A 19,940-nucleotide genomic window follows, 5' to 3' on the forward strand; every position below is an offset into this window, starting at 1 on the left:
TAGGAAAGGGGTGAGGTCAATAGTAGGCAGTTTAATGTTAAAGTTTTGGGCATTTGGGGAAGAAACCACAGAGTCAGGTAGAGTATTCCAGACATTGACCACTCTGTTGCTGAAGTCTTATTTCCTGCAATCAAATTTGGTGTAGTTAACCTTCAGTTTGTATCTATTGTTTGCTCTAATGTTGTTATGGTTGAAGCTGAAGTATTAATTGACAGGTAGAACATTGCAATGTATGATTTTACGTACTATACTTAGATCGGACCGAAGGTGGCATAGTTCTAGATTTTCTAGGTCTAGAATTTCAAGTCTGGTGACACAAGATATTCTGCAATGAGTAGAGAAGTGGAGAACTCTTCTTGTGAAATATTACTTTTTATTTTAAATTTTTTTATTTTTAAAAACAAACATACACATACAACACATAAAACCATAAAACCATCTTCCATTTTATATACATACAGTGTGTCAGTTGGTTACATATTTTTGTGCTATCCTTTTGTAGTCATTTACTCACAATTTATATCAGTCTTCACATTGTCGAACTAACATATGCTTATATATTTATCAGTTGTTAATCATCCATGACTAAATTATTTATTCCATCATTTTATATGAGATTTTCCAAGTTTTATCTTAAAATTTGTGTTATACTTTCAACCAGTGGTTATATCTATCTATCTTATGTTTTATATCAGTCGATTAAATTTCTAACACAAAATTATCTAGTCTATTACATTACCATGCCTTTTTATCCAACCTTTGATAAAACAAATCCCAAATCATATAAAATTGCTTGTCTTCTTGTTCTCTAATTTCAAATGTAAGTTTACTCATTTCAGCACAGTCCATAATTTTTTTGATAACTTCCTCCTACATAGGTATTTTGTCATTTTTCCAGTTCCTCACAAATACAATTCTAGCCACTGTTGAAACATTTACAATCAAATATTTCAGTTCTTTATTGTATATGTCTGGCATGACTCCCAATAAAAAGATCTCTGGTTTAAAGTGTATATGTCTGGTGGCATAAGGTATTCTGCAATGAGTAGAGGAGTAGAGAACTCTTCTTGTGAAATATTTCTGGACTTTCTCTACTGTGTTAATATCAGATACATGATATGGGTTCCAGACTGATGAGCTGTATTCAAATATTGGTCTAGCAAATGTTTTGTATGCTCTAGTTAATAGTTTGATATTACCAGAGAAAAAGCTATGTGGATTAGGTTAACAACTCTTAATGCCTTTTTGGCTATGTAGTTAAAGTGAGCTCTAGCACTTAGATCATTTGAGATGAGTACTCTAAGGTCCTTTACAGAGTTTGGATCATCAACAAGGTCTTGACTATTCAGCTTGTATTTCATTTTCTGATTTTTTTTTTTGCCAATATGTAAGACAGAGCATTTATTTGTTGAGATTTGAAGTTGCCATTTGTTTGACCATTCTGATACATAGTCAAGGTCTTTTTGAAGGGTAGCAGAATTATCTGTGGTGTTGAATAGCTTTACATCATCGGCGAAGAGAACACAATTGCTCTTAATATGATCACAGAGGTCATTTATGTAGAGCATGAAGAGAGTTGGTCCTAGAACACTGCCTTGAAGGACACCACTGTTGACAGGTACAGAATTTGATAGGACGTTTCCAATTTTGACCATTTGTTGTCTGTTTGACAGGAATGCTTCTATCCAGTTATGCATGTGTCCAGAGATACCATAAGATTTTATAGTAGTTTGCCACTTAATCAAAGGACTTACAGAAGTCTGTGTAGATTGCATCTATTGTTTTGCCCTGATCGAATTGTGTAGTCCATATGTTTTTGCAGTGTAAGAGTTGCAGATTACAGGATAGTTTTTTTCTGAAACCAAATTGTTTATTAGAGAGTAGGTTGTTTGTCTCTAAGTGGAGGGTGATGGATTGGTTAATAATTTATTCCATGACTTTACAAGTGATGCAGCATAAGGAGATTGGTCTGTAATTTTCAACTAGGCTGGGGTCTCCCTTTTTGAAGATGGGGATGACCGTGGCTTGTGACCATAGTTTTGGCAAGGAGCTGGTCCTGACAGATTTTTCAAAGATTATGCTTAGAGGTTCGGCGATGGCAGTGGGTAGCTATTTTAAGAAGTAGGCACATGTTCCATCCGGTCCAATAGATAGAGATGGTTTTAGATTGTGTGGTGCTTTTTCAACATTGTCTTCTGTAAAATCCATATGTATTAGATCATTGTAGTTCTCTGTGGTTCGACTAGGAAATACTGTGCATGATCCATTGTTGTTTACAAATACTGAGCCAAAGAATGTGTTAAAGAGGTTGGCTTTAATCGTGTCATCATTGCAGTTTTTACCATTAGGTCTTTTCAGGAGTGGGATGGACCTTGAGTCTTTTAGTTTGTTGTTTACAAAATTGTAGAAAATGCGGGTGGAATTGGTGCATAGAAGGTTTTCATCTTGTTTAATGTGATAATTGGTGCATTTAGTCTTTATCTGGTGGCATAAATTTTTGTATTGGCTTTTTAAGTTATCAACATGACCAGATTTGTTTTTCTGCCAAAGTGATCATTGACTAGGACTTTTGGTCACTCAGTGCTGTAGATGATGGGCCAAGTCACTTCATCACCCAGGGTGATGAAGAAAAGGTGGCCAGTTGGTAAGCCCCCTTCCCCCCACCATTTCTCATTCTATTTGCATCCACTTGCACCCATTTGCTGAATTTATTCTAGAGAGAATTGTTTAAATGAATGCTTTTAATTGCCTGCAGCAGATGGATAACAAAGCTGGTTAGCGTGAATATCACTTGTACATGCCAAACTTATTTCACAGTACTCATATATGGTGCATGCTTCAGACATCTCTGTGGTTATTGTTTTTTACTTTTAAAGGATGACATTAAAATCAAGATTAAAACCTGGTACCTAAGGAATAAGAAAAAAAATGTCAGGACTGATTATATACTGAAGAAAATTAAAAGACATTATAAATTATAATAAATTTATTTTGTATTTCCTAATAACTGGCTTAATTGGATTATTTCCCCCAAAATTGGATATTCCAATTCTTTTCTCTAGAGATAATCCTGTAATTCTGAGTGATAGAAGCTTGCTGTGAAAGAAAACCATTCTTGTATAACTTTAATCAGTTTGAAGTAAACTGAATCACTTTGGTCAGATGAATTGTGTAGTATTTTTGGTAAAGTGAATTAGATTGTCTCCAGTGGCCCAAACCACTTCATCAAAGAGAAACAGACTGGGTTCACATAGCTTTAATTAAAATATTCTTATCTTCATCTTTTTAATCTAAGTTTCTTGTTACTTCCTCCATAGGATTAATCTTTTCTTTACTTCTCCAGAATTTCCATTTTTTATCTAGCCTAGAACCCAAGAATAGAAAACTTTTACCAAGTTCGCTTTTTTGGTTATCAATTGCAATTAAAAAAAACCTCATGTTATATCTGTCTTCTTGATCTTATACTCTGCCTATATATCATCCAAGTCAATTCTTGTTGAAACACCTGGTTTCTTTAATGGTCCATGCTTAACCCAAGTATTTGATATCAGAAGTACATCATCTGCTCAACAACTTTAACCTGAAAAAGAATTGGGTGAATGGTTTGTATTTTTCCAATTTCTACTTTCTATTCCAATTTCCTATTCCTATTTGATACTTGCATTATCCATCTGTTAATTTCCATGTGTATGTTGTTTGAAGGAGGTGATGAAAATGAATGAAGAATTCTGATTGTAAAAACTGATTAATCTATCTCCTTCATTATATCATTTTTCCAATCCAAATGGTTCTATAATTCCAAATTTGTGCAGCTTTTTCACTCCAGTCACTCATTAAGAAAACCATGATCTTACCTTATCATTTAATACTTTGCACACTTTGCTGGGGTGCACCTATTCTCCAATTTTCACCACAGTTCTTTTAACTATACATGTATGATATGGAAGTGGAAATAAATACTCAAATTCATTTCCATTGAAGACATCAATTTAATGTATATTTAATTAGACTGTTTGATGCCATAATTCATAAATTTTTGATTTTTGTAAACCAAAAATCAATTTTTTTCTTCCTAGTATGATATTATGAGGTAATGACACTTTACCTAAAAACCAATTCCTGTGAGAAATTATACTTTGTGCATCATATACACCAATTATGATTCTCCTCTTTGGCTGCCAATATGTGCAGGGCACTTTTACTGACAGGAATTGTGGGGCTGAGCTCTAATATTGGAACCACTGTCCCATTGGGTATCCTTCTGGTAGAAAGGGAAGGGACAGGCAGGAAAGGGTGCAGTGGAATGAAAGTGTAATTCCAATTCCATTCTTTAGGGAATTGATATGGATTCAAATTAGGTGTGCCATATTTTGAATAAGGATTCCAGTTTTACATACATATAATCACGTCATCTACATAATTCTGAACGTGTAATATATTCTTATGTTAGATTGCAAGTAGCTTGTTTTGTGTTCAGAGGTAAATTCTGCTGAATGCAGTGGGACTTATTTATAAATTAGTTTGCTTTGGATGAAGATGTTAGTTTTTAAGAAATGCATTTGAAGCTGTGGAGTCAATAGGGTTTGATTAATTTTACAAAACACACCGAGTGTGCCTTAAAATTTGCTGAACCATATTTATTTTTGCACCAAAAGAACAGGACAGGGTGTTAGCCAAACAAAACAACAGGAAAACATTACTTTGTTGTCCTATGTGCTATGACCAGGTGTGCACTCAGCTCACCCCTCCCCTGATGAGATGGAAAACGGTCTACATTTATTCTGACAGCTTGAAACACAGTAGCATGCTGCAGAACAATTACAGAGAAATTGGAAGGATTTCAGTCTGTTTAAATGGTAAGACTGCAGTTGTTATTCCAAACGTCACTAACTTATTTCAGGTAAACTTCCATCTATGTATAGATAAGCACATCCATTGACTTTTGATTGTATAGTGTATCGTTAGGTTGTTTAATTATAGATCATAATAAGTATTTCACTTTCTTACAGGCAGAGATCTGGGCCAATGACCTATCACTATTGTCAAATCTCAGTAGTTGCTTCTGAATTTAATTCAGGATTATCAATGACTGCTACTTAGCTTCTTTCTGACTTCTGCTGAAGCTTTGCTCTCAGTAAAAATGAGACTGATAAGAGCTGCAGTCATTTTCAGTATTTCAACAAATGCATTTGCCAAAATGCTTACAGGTGAAACTCGAAAAATTAGAATATCGTGCAAAAGTTCATTTATTTCAGTAATACAACTTAAAAGATGAAACTAATATATGAGATAGACTCATTACATGCAAAGCAAAATAGTTCAATCCGTGATTTGTCATAATTGTGATGATTATGGCTTACAGCTCATGAAAACCCCAAATCCACAATCTCAGAAAATTAGAATATTACATGCAATCAATAAAACAAGGATTGTACATAGAACAATATTGGACCTCTGAAAAGTATAAGCATGCATATGTACTCAGTACTTGGTCTGGGCCCCTTTTGCAGCAATTCGTGCACTGCTGAGGTGTTATGGAAGACCAGGATGCCTTAATAGTGGCCTTCAGCTCTTCTGCATCATTCAGTGTCATGTCTCTCACCTTTCTCTTGGCAATGCCCCATAGATTGTCTATGGAGTTCAAGTCCAGTGAGTTTGCTGGTCAATCAAGCACAGTAATCCCATGGTCATTGAACCAGGTTTTGGTGCTTTTGGCAGTGTGGGCAGGTGCCAAGTCCTGCTGGAAAATGAAGTCAGCATCCCCATAAAGCTTATCTGCGGAAGGAAGCATGAAGTGCTCCAAAATCTCCTGGTAGATGGCTGTGTTGACCCTGGACTTAATGAAGCACAGTGGACCAACACCAGCAGATGACATGGCTGCCCAAATCAACACGGATTGTGGAAACTTCACACTGGACTTCAAGTATCTTGCAGTGTGTGCCTCTCCATTCTTCCTCCAGACTCTGGGTCCTTGGTTTCCAAATGAGATGCAAAAGTTGCTCTCATCAGAAAAGAGGACTTTGGACCACTGAGCAACAGACCAGTTCTGTTTTTTGTTAGCCCAGGTAAGACGCTTCTGACATTGTTTGTTGTTCAGGAGTGGCTTGACAAGAGGAATACGACATTTGAAGCCCATGTCCAGGATCTGTCTGTGTGTGGTGGTTCCTGATGCACTGACTCCAGTCTCAGTCCATTCCTTATGAAAGTCCCCAACACTTTTGAATGGCCTTTTCCTGACAATCCTCTTCAGGCTGCGGTCATTCCTGCTGCTTGTGCAGCTTTTTCTTCCACACTTTCCCCTTCCACATAACTTTCTATTAATGTGCTTTGGTACAGCACTTTGGGAACATCCAACTTCTTTTGCAATTACCTTTTGAGACTTTCCCTCTTTATGAAGGGTGTCAATGATGGTTTTCTGCACAACTGTCAGGTCAGCAGTCTTTCCCATGATTGTGATTCCTACTGAACCAGACTGAGAGACCATTTAAAGGCTCAGTAACCCTTTGCAGATGTTATGGCTTAATTAACTGATTAGAGTGGGACACTTTGAGCCTTCACAATATTCTAATTTTCTGAGATTGTGGATTTGGGGTTTTCATGAGCTGTAAGCCATAATCATCTCAATTAGACCCATCACAGCTTGAACTATCTTGCTTTGCATGTAATGAGTCTATCTCATATATTAGGTTCACCTTTTAAGTTGCATTACTGAAATAAATGAACTTTTGTATGATATTCTAATTTTTCAAGTTTCACCTGTATTTGTTCAAGACAGGATATAACACAGACAAAAAGCAGACAGACCTTTGATTATACCATTGTGCTATTTTAACTTTTTTGGTCATGCTCTGCAGATATACCTGCCTAGGTAATTTCCAACTTGGAGGCAAAATAGATGATGCCTGTTGCCATTTCCCACCTCTCTTTACTTTTTTGAGTTTTCCAAGATGAGAATAACATAACACAAGGGGCTTTTGACTGTTTCAGTATGCTGAAATGCTTAAAATATTCCTAAAAACCAATGCCAAAAACTCAACTGATTTTTTTTTTACAAACTCAAAATTTTGACAAGCAGTTGGATCTGAAAACAATATCAATGCGAATCTCCCTCCAATAGGCCTCTTCTTCTTTTTGTTTAATTTCTGAAGAGCATCTCTCTATCGATTTATTTCCCTTTTTATCACTTTCAGAACTGATTTGCTGAACTAAACATAAGGAATTTGGCCTTTCCTAGTCTTTGTAACATTTAGGTGTATCTTTTTTGTTTTGTTTTATGGCTGTGTTCTTTTAACACAACAGATGACCTTTGGACTTTGATGAAGCAAATTTACTGCCGCACCAGCTCAGTAAAGCAGAACAGTCCAGAGTCAATTAAAAAGTCCATTTGTTGTGTAATATTAATATCTTTCTTCAAATGTTGATTTCCCTGGAGATTGGTGAGATTTCCCATTTCACTTTGAATTAAGTGAAGCTAAGATCATTTCTGGCATATTGGACAAATAAAACTGAACAAGGTCACATACTTGAATGCCAGAGAATTTCTCATTTGTGATATCCCTATGACTACAATGCTTTTTATTGTAAATCTATAGGCAAGTGGCAAGGGTTATATAATGCTGATGTCTGTTGTGATTGGGTTGCAGTTTGCAATGTAATGTAGAACTCATGCTTAGGCTCCCACAATATGGCATAGCTATGACATGTAGAGTTGTCTTAAGGTTCTGTTTCTTGTGCTTCACTCACAGAAATCAACACCTAAAATCCTCTATGGAAACCACCAAAGCAGAACAATGGTCCCAGCAATGAGCCTGAAAATAACACTAGACTTATAGGAAGGAAGTGGCTGGGGATGGAGTGGGATGGATGGGTGGAGATCTGTTTCACCTTTTAAATTTATATTTATCTCTTCATCTTTGCACAGACACAGTCTAGTTAATTATTTTTTCTTTCTGTCATAAGATTCGTGAAGCTGCTCAGGTCCCTACTTGTTTCCAAGTCATTTGATTTTTCTGCTTCTTTGACAATCAATTTAAAACAATTTCTTCCCAGGAGTTTGAACATGCTATATCTATGAGATGTTAAAGGGTGGTCAATAGAAATATGGCATTCAGTTTTGAATTGGAAAAAGAGAAAGTATATATTATGCCACACAAATGAAGAGGTGAAAATTTTTCATCAAGACCCTCAAAGGGCTTGGAGACATTTCTTCCAACAGGCATAGTAATCTAAAAGAAGCAGTGAAACAAGGCTAGTGAACAAAACATACTAAATAAAAAAGAAGTCCCTGGTGCTGTGATCTTAACAAGTGGCTGGTTCTTGTGCCAGAAATCTGTCACTGGATTAAAAAAAACAGTATGTACATTTCCATATACAGAAAGCAGTAGAACTAAATACATTATACATTAGTGTAGGAAGCTGAATGTTTCAGGATCTGGTAAAGTACATTATCTTTGGAGCAATGTTTCAGTCTGTGAGAAATCTGAATATACCATGTTTCTCCAACAATATGCCCTCCCCCAATAGGAAGTCCTGGCATGTTTTATAGGCATAAAATGAAATTAAGACCCTCTCCCCAAATTAAGGCCTATATTAAAACATGTGAAATGGGGGGGAATGGAGGGGGGCTTGGCGTTAGGTAGTACTTTTGTTGCACACCTGGATATGGTGCTGCCTGCGTTGACCTCGGTGTTGGTGGGGCACTTTGTATAGGAGACTTTCCACCAATGTTGCTTTCCCTTCTCCCCATGGTGCCGCACCATTTGGGGCAATGACGGGGTATTTGGCACAGCCACACGCAGTCAGCCAGGGCTCCTCCCTGCAACCGGAGCCCGGTAGATACACTCAGCTTCAGGCGCTCCTGTCGCTGCCTTCCCGGGCATCGTTCGAAGGCAAAGCCCATTCTTTTAAATACGATGCCCTACTACCAGTACAACAAAGCCTCCCCTGCCTGAGAGGGCAGCCCAACCCCAAGTGGGGAGCTGAATCTCCTGGGGCCACAGCACAGGATCATCCCACCCTGGGAGAAGCGCCCAGCCACCATTCCTGCCTGGTGCCTGGCAGAGTGCGAAGAGTTTCGCCTGGGGTGCCCAGTGCAGCTGACAGGTGCCCCCCCCCGCCTGGCGGTGGAGCTCTGGCCAAGGCAGTGAAGACTTCCCCACTGGGCCCTCTGTTCATCCTGCCAGGACCACGCCAAAGCCGGGCAGGCTGGGCAGATCCGGGAAAGCGAGCCACGGGTGCGCGCCCACCTGCCAAGCTAAAGAGCCGGGCTATTAATGTGTTTAATCCCATAAAAAGTGAACATTTATTAGCAGTCTATGCCTGTTAATAATATAAACAAATTGGAATCATTGTATGCAGGATTTCCTAGAAGTTATTTGCTCTTGGGTGCCTTCATCATAATGAGTTATATACTTCAGATGTTGTCATCTTTTCTCTCTATGGGACTGTCTGTAAAAACAATGCTAAACTGAGTGATGTGCTGGTTCACTAAGTTCACCTCAACAAAACATACCTGAGTCACTTCTGTTGTCATGGGTGCTGGCTTACTTGCTGTTGGGATTGTTGAATTCTCTGATGTTTGTGTCTGATGTTCTCATATTTGTTTCCTAGAATGCAAAGAAGCTAACAACTGACAATTAAATAATGTTTGTGTAAGTCATCAGTTTGTGCAACTTTTAACTGAAGCTTGTTGCCACTTGATCGTATTCTAAATTCTACCATTTTCTTGCTGTTCCGTTCATTTAAAGTTCAAATGTTTCATAAAAATGCAAGTATTGCAGTCAGATTTCAGTTTTAAATGTTGCTTATGGAACGTACATGAGAAAATATTATTAGCAAATTTCTGACGAAAGCATTAGCCAATTATAATACAGAATTCTCTATTCCCCAACCATCCCTGAACTGATATTAGGGTTATTTCTGCTTCCAAAACAGAGTCAGAAGCAATGTTTTGGACTTCAAGCCCATCACACATACATATCTGCTATACAGTTAAAGTAGGTACCTTTTCAGGTGTACCTTTGCAAAAGTTTGCACAAAAGCTGCTACTCTTTTAAGGAAGCTTTAATGACCAACCTCTTAAAACAGTAGCATTGTTTCTTTCAGGCTCATATAGAAATGCTTTCATGAATCGAATAGAAAAGTTGTACTTATGCTTGTCCAGTTTGGCTTCAAGTACTTTTTCACTTATTGGGAAGATCAGGGAAAATCTTGAACATTCAATATTCTGGATTTATTTTATTTATGAAACTTTGACTTGTTTTGTCGTAACATTGTATTATTTGCATTAACTTGCAGAACATCTTCTCTGTATGTTATACACATAAACACACATATAAACACTTATATTGTAATCACTGATTTTTCTCAAAGAAATATTATTTGAATTCACAATACTGCACATATATTAAATCCTTATTTTATATTGCAAAAATACACAAACACTATTCTCAAATGTATTTTTAATGAAGGCTGGTGAGACATTACAATTTTTCTTGGTCAAAATATCAAAATCAATAAATTATGCTTTAATAATATGGATAAAGAACTTCTCACCATACCAAATGAACTGTATTAGCATAACACAAACTTCTTTTCCATGGCTCTGAGGCAAAACATTTTATAACTCACTGAATGTTTCTACTCTTTTTCTAAACTATGGCAGAAAATGACAATTTTATGCAAGGAATTTTAATTATGCTTACATCTCCAATTCCCAAATAATACATTTTATCTATTGCTGAACATGAGAGAAATATTTTATAGTTACTGAAATTCTATATGTATTATTATACAAGGAATGTTATCCAAATCCAATTCATAAAGTTATGTGTGAAAAGTGTGATGCCTGTTACAATTGCTTTGTAACTGAAAGCTTCTAATAGAAGATATATATTGCTAGCAAAAACATATGGTCAGTTGAAAGTATTGTTATGTTCAGTGGTGGGATTCAAAATTTTTTACTACTGGTTCTGTGGGCATGACTTGGTGGGTGTGGCTTGGCTTGGTAGGCATGGCTTTATGGCATGGCAGAGGAAGGATACTGCAAAATCTCCATTCTCTCCTCATCCCACTAACCTGTTTTCCAGCTCTGTTCTCCTGTGCAGGCCATAAAAGAAGACCTAGCCAATCAGCTGGGACTTGGGAGACAGAGAATAGATGGGGGCAGGGCCAGTCAGAGATGGTATTCCGAACTACTCAAAATTTCTACTATCAGTTCTTTGAACTACTCAAAATTTCCACTACCAGTTCTCCAGAACTGGTCAGAACCTGCTGAATACCACCTCTGGTTATGTTGATCCTGATACCATGCATGTTAGAGGCAAAATAGTCATTCATTATGGTAATATCCCACAAACTGCACAATGAAGGCCACATAAGGTAATAATGGATGGAAATTGATCAAGGAAATATTCAATCTAGAAATAAGGAGAAATTTTTTGACAGTGAGAACAATCAAGCAATGGAACAGCTTGCCTTTGGAAGTTGTGGGAGTTTCATCACTGAAGGCTTCCAAGAAGAAAGTGGATTGCCATCTGTCAGAAACGGTGTAGGGGGTGGGCTAGATGACCTACAAGATCCCTTCCAACTCTGTTAATCTGTTAAAGATATATGAACAAAACTACTCAAAATACATGTTATCAAAAATGCATGATTTATTTTAGTATTAGCAACAATAAACAAAACAAACATTCTTTCCTGTGTATGAAAACAAATGTGGTGCCTTGCTGGATCAAAATAAGGCCAATATACTTGTGGTTTTATTCTACTCAGAAGTTGCACTTCTCCATTCTATCATGATTCTCTTTAGTAGGGCTCAGCAGTGGCATTGAGGTCTGCATTCAGAATCTTGTGAGTAGTGTACAGAGAAATAATTTCTAATAAAGGAGATGGAAATCAATATGGTTGAGATCCTGACCTCATTGGACCATGTTATGTTCTTAGAGATCATCCTCCACTTAGAAACAAACAACCTACTCTCTAATAAACAATTTGGTTTCAGGAAAAAAACTATCATGTAATCTGCAACTCATACACTGCAGAAACATACGAACTATACAACTCAATCAGGGCAAAGCAATAGACGCAATCTACATAGACTTCTGTAAAGCCTTTGATTCAGTGGTACATGACAAACTACTCCTAAAACTAAAATCTTATTGTATCTCTGGACACCTGCATAACTGGATAGAAGCATCCCTGTCAAACAGACAACAAATGGTCAAAATTGGGAGTGTCCTATCAAATTCTGTACCTGTCAACAGTGGGGTCCCCCAAGGCAGTGTTCTAGGACCAACTCTCTTCATACTCTACATAAGAGCAACTTCGCTCTTGTTCTCTTCACTGATGATGTAAAGCTATTCAACACCACAGACAATACTGCTACCCCTCAAAAAGACCTTGACTATGTATCAGAATGGTCAAGAAATGGCAACTTCAAATCTCAACAAATAAATGCTCTGTCCTATATATTGGCAAAAAATAATAATCAGAAAATAAAATACAGGCTGAATAGTCAAGACCTTGTTGATGATCCAAACTCTGTCAAGGATCTTGGAATACACATCTCTAATGACCTAAATGCTAGAGCCCACTGTAACTACATAGCCAAAAAGGCATTAAGAGTTGTTATCCTAATCTTATGTAGCTTTTTCTCTGGTAATATTACACTAATAACTAGAGAATACAAAACATTTGCTAGACCAAAACTTGAATACAGCTCATCAGTCTGGAACCCACATTACGTATCTGATATTTACACAGTTGAAAAAGTCCAGAAATATTTCACAAGAATGGTTCTGCACTCCTCTACTCATTGCAGAATACCTTATGCCACCAGACTCGAAAAAAACCTACAACTATGCCGCCTTCGGTCCGATCTAAGTATAGTACATAAAATTATACATTGCAATGTCCTACCTGTCAATGAATATTTCAGCTTCAACCATAATAATACAAGAGCAAACAATAAATACAAACTCAAGGTTAATCGCACCAAACTTGATTGCAGGAAATATGACTTCAGCAACAGACCTTAGACTTCTACTATTGACCTCACCCCTTTCCTAAGAGGTCTGTGCATAAATGTGCATAAGCGCACCAATGTGCCTACCATCCCTGTCCTATTGTTTCTTTAATATTTTTTTATTTTTTTTATATGTATCCATGTATTCATAACTATGTTTTTACTTATACCTATTATCTTGTAAGCAATTGACAAAAATAAATAAATAAAATAAAATAGAATTTTAAATCCTGATTTCTGAAAATACAAATTTCAATTGTCAAAAGTGACACTTGTTTCATCTCTAAGTAGAATAAAGACTCTTTGATTAGAGGAAAGAAGTCAATCATCCATTCTTTGTATTTACAACACTAATCATATTTAAGGTTACAAACTTGAAAATATAAAATTCCCATCCTTTACATTTTGTGCTTGAAGAAAGGGCAGAAATCTGATTACAGAACAGAGAGTCCAAACCCACTGAACCCATAAACAAAACCCCACTGAACCCAAAAACAAAACCCCACTGAGAAAGGCAGGGGTCCCAAAGGAGGTCATTCAAGTGATTAGACTGTCCCTCTGTGGAGCTGAACTCTTAAATCATTTGTCCTTTTTTAGCAATCTACTGTATGTCCTCAAATTCTGGCCTTGTTGGAAAATTACCTGCTGTCTCTTCCAGCTGGTTGAACTCTTGCCTGCTTGGCTCTGTTTAGGTCTGAATAGTGAGCTAGCTATACAGAGCAAAGTGAAAATACAATATTTTCTCATTGAAAAGGCTCGTTTAGCCACAAAGTTATCCTGAGAACAAGGATAACTTTTCTTCTGAAACTAATACCACTAATTCATGTTAGTACTAGTATTACTATTACTAGCATCAGTAATTCAAATTCACCAAATTCAAATCTCCCCAATATGAAATTGATACCTCAAAAATTGCTGAGGAATGATAACAAATCTCCCACATAAAACTTCTCCCATAAGGAAGAATCTATCTTATTTGTACTTTTCAGGATCAATGAATCACATTATTTTTATTATCTCCTTATTTGTGAACTATTGTAAGAATTTAGACACATGTAAACACCGAGCATATTAAACAAATTAAGCTATTGAACTGACTCCAGGTTATAATAACCAAAGGCTTACAACAATTTTTAACCCTCCTTTATATTAAGAGGCTTAATCAGAGAACAAATCTTATTAATTTATCTTTCACTTTTGTATAATTAAATTTAGTTTCTTACTGGTCTCTAATTAGTCACTACTTAAAGTTTTTCAGTGCATGTCACTAGTACATTTGCTAGCATATCTAGCCCCTTTCTTTAGTTTTACCAGTGCTAAAAGGTGGAGAAGAAGAGAAGTGAGTTTGTAAACTTATATAATTTCAGAATGTTTTATTAATGCCTCTCCAACTTCCTAAAAAAAAATAGGTGCCCAATTTCTATGTATTGTCCTAACTTAGACCACTAATTTTTGAAACAGGTGGATAATATATTTTTATAAAGTGGTTTTTTTTTCAGGGTGTAATTTAAACAGTTTTGTTTGCACTGTCTAAAGATAAATTTTGACAGGAGATCAACTTCATAAGGAAGTGTTTACCTGAAAGATGACTGAGAGTAATTATTTGAGTCTTTATTTTTCAGAGGACTGAGTGAATCATAGTTAAATTATTTGTTGACAGAGATGGGCAGTAAAGCAGCAGCAGCTAATTTGTCATCCGCTACTTTATTTTCCTACTGGGTAAATCATAACTTGTGCAAGATATTGTCGTACACAAACTGCAAAATAACAAAACATATTTAGGTTGATGTTGCATTTGATTGATTTCACCACCTAGTTACTTCGTCCATAGACCTGACAGTGTGCCCAAAATCATTGCTTTAATAATTTTCACTTTATTCTTATGTTGAGTGGCAAGAGAAATAGATATCTTGCTAGATCCTGTCATTTCTAAAAAGCCTGAAGTATGGTTTGAGACTAAATATTTATTCAGTGAGGTATTTGTTTTACAGGAGAGATTAGAGACAAGAAGAAATTGAGAAATGTGCAAGAATGGATTCTGACATATGAAAGAAATACGTGATAATTTATTTTTTTCACCCAGATGTTACTGGGAACATCATGTGATTTGAACATAAAGAAAGATTTGACTGTTACGATCTATCTCCCTGCCTCCTGTAATGTATTACAACACAAGCATCAAGTATATGTTTCCTGTTTTTCATGCACATTCAAATCATCAGTGGTTTATTCAGAGCATCTGAAACATATGAGTATCTGGTTTTATTTTATTTTTTTACTGTGTGTTTTTACTGTTTTAAGCTCAATGAGATGTGCCCATAAGGTCCTTCCTTCAAATGCAGTTTGTTTTAAAGCATTCTATTGCTAAATAGGTTGTGTCAGCAAACTGTATTCCCAATGAATGGGCTATTAATTTATTAGTTATTCTTATGCATCATTTATCTGATGAATTACTGATTCCGACTTGCTCCAATAAATAAGATCTTTTAGAAATAAAAATGTTGCTGATGGGACTTGGCTTTTGGAAAATGTCTGAATGCTGAAAATCAATGCTAATCCTTTTTTTCTTTCAGGTTTTTGAGAGCCAGGCATTTTCAGATGATGACATAGCTTTATGGGAAGTCTTGAAGAAATCTATAAATTAGATTGGTCTGGCCAGTAAGATGCAACTCTGGGTAGTATGTTTGCTAGTTGTAAGTATGTCTTAATAATTTGTATTGGGTCACTGCAACATTAAAAGGTCACATTTGATTCAAAATGGGGCTTTTGTGAAATGTCACCTTGCAGCACCCTTGTTGAGATAACAATTTGCTGGCTCATTTACTTTTCTACTATCATTTTTCTTGAACTTTAGAGTAAAAAGAAATACCCCTCCCAGTACAATATGCACCATGTGGTTTTGAAAATGCCCGAAAAGATTATTCCCAGGGCTGCTGCCAACAAATGTGCCAGTTTAATAGTTTGCCTGTTGCGGGAAGCATCATGTGGCAAATATACCAGGCATAAAGAAATTACTTGTGCTGATGGAGATTGTAAGAAGGAAACAACTGCTCAGCATGGATCTCAAGAAGACAGACAATTTAGACATCTGATTTTGAAACCAAAAAAGACTGACTGATTAGCATATTCTGGTGACAGATTTCTGGCAGATACACCAGAGTTTTCCTATTGATAGCCACAATTGCATTTAAATGAGCGATCATTCATGCCTTCTTCTCACTGATTACCTATTGTCCACTCCATTTTGCATACTCAAAAGCAACTCATACTGGGAAAAAATTTATTCCTATACTGGGAATATTCTAGTCTATTATTGGTTACCTAAATTTTTTCTTCCAGCATATTGACACAGTAGGGCAGGATAAAATTTCCTGGAACTTATGCTTAGTTATTGCCATGGGATCTTGCATGGGACAACAGAGATTGCTGGACCCAGGCCCTTGGAAAGTGAAAATCAGGACATGTGTGATCACCACAATCTAATTATGTGCCAGAAGGTTACTTCTCATTCATGAGAATTCCTCTGAAGTTCTCTTTTATCAAATTAATTGAGAAATAGTGAGGGGGGGTAGAAGATGCAGGAGAACTTTTATATCCAGCATTAACACAATATGGTGGGGATGTTAGCATTGGGTATAAATATTTCCATTGCATTACAAACAAGCAGTAGTGCATATTGTGGACTGATGGTTTATCTTTACTGAGCGGTACTATCTAAAATATGTATTTAAGATGATGTCCATTCCCATTCCCTTTCTCTGTAAAGTTCGGCAAAAGATTTGAGTGAGACAAGAGGATTGTGTTTAGGGATGTATAAAGTAACTGTTTCATTCCAGTTTCTTAATTAATTAACCCCATTTTGGTTAATTTACACAATAAATTAAATTGCAAACAGGTCCATCATTTTACATAGCCATTGTAAGCAACACCAAACAAAATCAAACAATATACTCAAGGTAAAACTAAGCAATTGTGTTCATGCAACTACTAGAAATTAAACAGGTTCATTGTGATATATAGATATCTAACCAATATAGAGATAGAATATATAGAGCTTGTGGTTGGATTGAATTGTGGAGCCCCTGAAGCTCTCTGAGCTTGGTTGTTTGTCTGCAGACATTTCATCAGCCAACTAAATTATCATCAATGCTAGTGTGTGTTGAGTTTGCTTCCCTTTGTATATATAGTATAAAAAAGTTGCCCTTCTAGTGTTCAGGATGTGGGATATTATTTCCTGCTTTATTGTTTGCCTGGTGTTAATCCATGCTTATCTGGGTCTTGGCTGTTGGTGAGGATGTTGGTGAGGATATGTTCTGATCTTTTTGTTTCCTTCCTAGTTGTTTTTATCACCACTTTTGAATGGTGGGCAAATGTAGTTTAAGAATTTCAAACTTTAATAGATAATATATTTAGAATAATTTCCTCAAATAAATCCTGGAAATATTAACACCATTTCATTTTGGTTCGGCATGTTGCAGACATACCTAATTAACCTACTGCCAGAAAGAAAGGAAAAAAAGAAAGAAAGAAACTTAAGAGTTTTTAAAGATGAATTTCTGTTGACTGTCTTCATTAATTCTATTCTTCACTTACATTTTTCCATCTTTATATTTTCTTAATTTTCTCTGTAGCTGTTCATGAGTCACACTGAAATTTACAAGAATTAAATTTGGGCTGTGAGCAGTTTACACAGAAAAAAAAGCACTAACATTGATGGATTCTAGTAATATATCTCAATGATAGATCAAGTAATCTACCATATCTGCAAATCCAAATAATGTGGTGCAATATTGCTGTGATACATTTATATAACAATTTCAGATGTTCCCTGTTCTTTTAATAACCTTTCATCAAAAATCCAAATGCTGGAAAGATATTCCATAGAAATAAATTGTAAAATGAAATTTGCTTGAATGTGGCTTATTTATAATTCATTTTTCTTAATTGGAACAAAGATTGCTATGGGAAAAAAGTTTTGGTTACTCATATTTTGTTGATTTTTGTTAATAAATTATGAATCTTTTAAAACAGAATCCACTTCTATTATCCTTGCAAACATATTCTTGAGGTTTCTGGACAGAATGATGAGATACATATTTCAACATCATCATCACCATCATCATCATCTGTATGATATGGATTCTTCCATATTCATTGTGGACATATTGTTACACATTGTAAACCAAGTAAAAAGAAACTTTCACATTTTTAAAATAAAAATCCCACTCTACCATCAAGACAGATAAGTGGATAAAGGTTTAAAAATAGATTTCTTAGCAACAATGCAATGTTTTTTTAAAAAAGAGCCATGCCTTTGGAACAAGAATGAAACTGAGAAGAAGGATTAAGTCACTCTTGTCCATGCATCATGGTCCCTTATTTGGATCAGTCGACCACCAAATTTAATAGATATATGGAGAATATATAACCTAAAAGAAAAACAGTTCACCTTTTATTTCATTCCCCATAAATCATGCTCCAGAATTGATATGGCATGGATAAGCAAAACTCTAATGAAAGACATAGTGCAAATAGAAATAGTACCAAATATATGGGCAGATCATAATCCCTTAATAGTAACATGGAAAGGCCAATTAAAACAAAGAAGAATTTGTGAACCCACAAATTCTGAGAGATAAAGAATATTCAGCAAAATTAAAAAGAGAATTAGAAATGGTTTTTTTAAATAAATACAAAAGAACACACCTCTTTACAGAATTTGTGGGACACAACGAAAACCTATTTAAAAGGATTAACAATTGCATACAATGCCAAGAAGAAAAAAGAAAAAGAAAAAAAGTACTGAGTTACAGAATGATATTAGAAAATTGGAAAGACAAGCACAATTAACACCAGAGAACAAGCAAATCATAAGTAAATATAGTTTAGCTAAACATAAAATGAACATATTAGGACAGGAAAGGAACTTAAGAGCATTGAAATTAGTAAAGCAAAACTATTTTGAAAATGCCAATAAGCCGGGAAAGTGGCTGGCATATAAGTTAAGGAAGGAAAAAGAAAAGAGATGGATTCAACAATTACAAGATAAGGAGGGAAAGATACAAAACAATATGGAAAAGAAAAAGGAAATAGTACTGGAATATTTTAGTAAACTCTACAAACAAGAAGATATGAGTAAAGAGAAAATCAAACAGTATATAGAGGAAGAAAATATTCCAATACTAACAGAAATAGAAAGGGAAAGATTAAATGAAGAGATCACTAAGGAGGAACTGAAAGAGGCAATTAGTAAACAAAAAAACAACAAAACTCCCAGAACAGATGGATTACCTTCAGAATTATATAAAAACTGAGATGAAATACTTGATCCAATCCTTTTAGAAATTTATAATGAAGTACTTACAGAGGCAAAGCTACCAATGTCATGGACGGAACCATATATTACATTAATACCAAAGGAGAGCACAGATACCACCCACATAAAAAATGATAGACCAATTTCTTTATTGAACACCAGTTACAAAATATTTATGAATATAATGGCTGAGAGATTGAAAAAAATATACATAGATCAAAATGGTTTTCTTCCAACAAGACAACTAAAAAACAACACAAGGACAGTACTAGATATCTTGGAATATTACAAGGCGCATCCAGAAAAACAGGCTGCACTAGTTTTTCTGGATGCCCATAAAGCCTTCGATAAAGTAAATTGGCAATTTATGAGACAACAAGTAAAGGAGATGAAATTTGGGGATAAATTCAAAAAAAGATTAGAGTCAATATATTCAAGCCAAAAAGCACAGATAATAATTAATGGAGACATGACAAATTCATTTGAAATAAGAAAGGAGTCAGGCAGGGATGTCCACTTTCACCTCTGCTCTTTATCATGACACTAGAAATTTTGTTGAGGAGAGTTAGACAGAATTCGAAAATAAAAGGACTAAGAATT

The sequence above is a fragment of the Pseudonaja textilis genome, chromosome 3, assembly GCF_049901715.1.
Source record: "Pseudonaja textilis isolate UNSWEBS1 chromosome 3, rPseTex1.2, whole genome shotgun sequence".
Classification (NCBI taxonomy): Eukaryota; Metazoa; Chordata; class Lepidosauria; order Squamata; family Elapidae; genus Pseudonaja; species Pseudonaja textilis.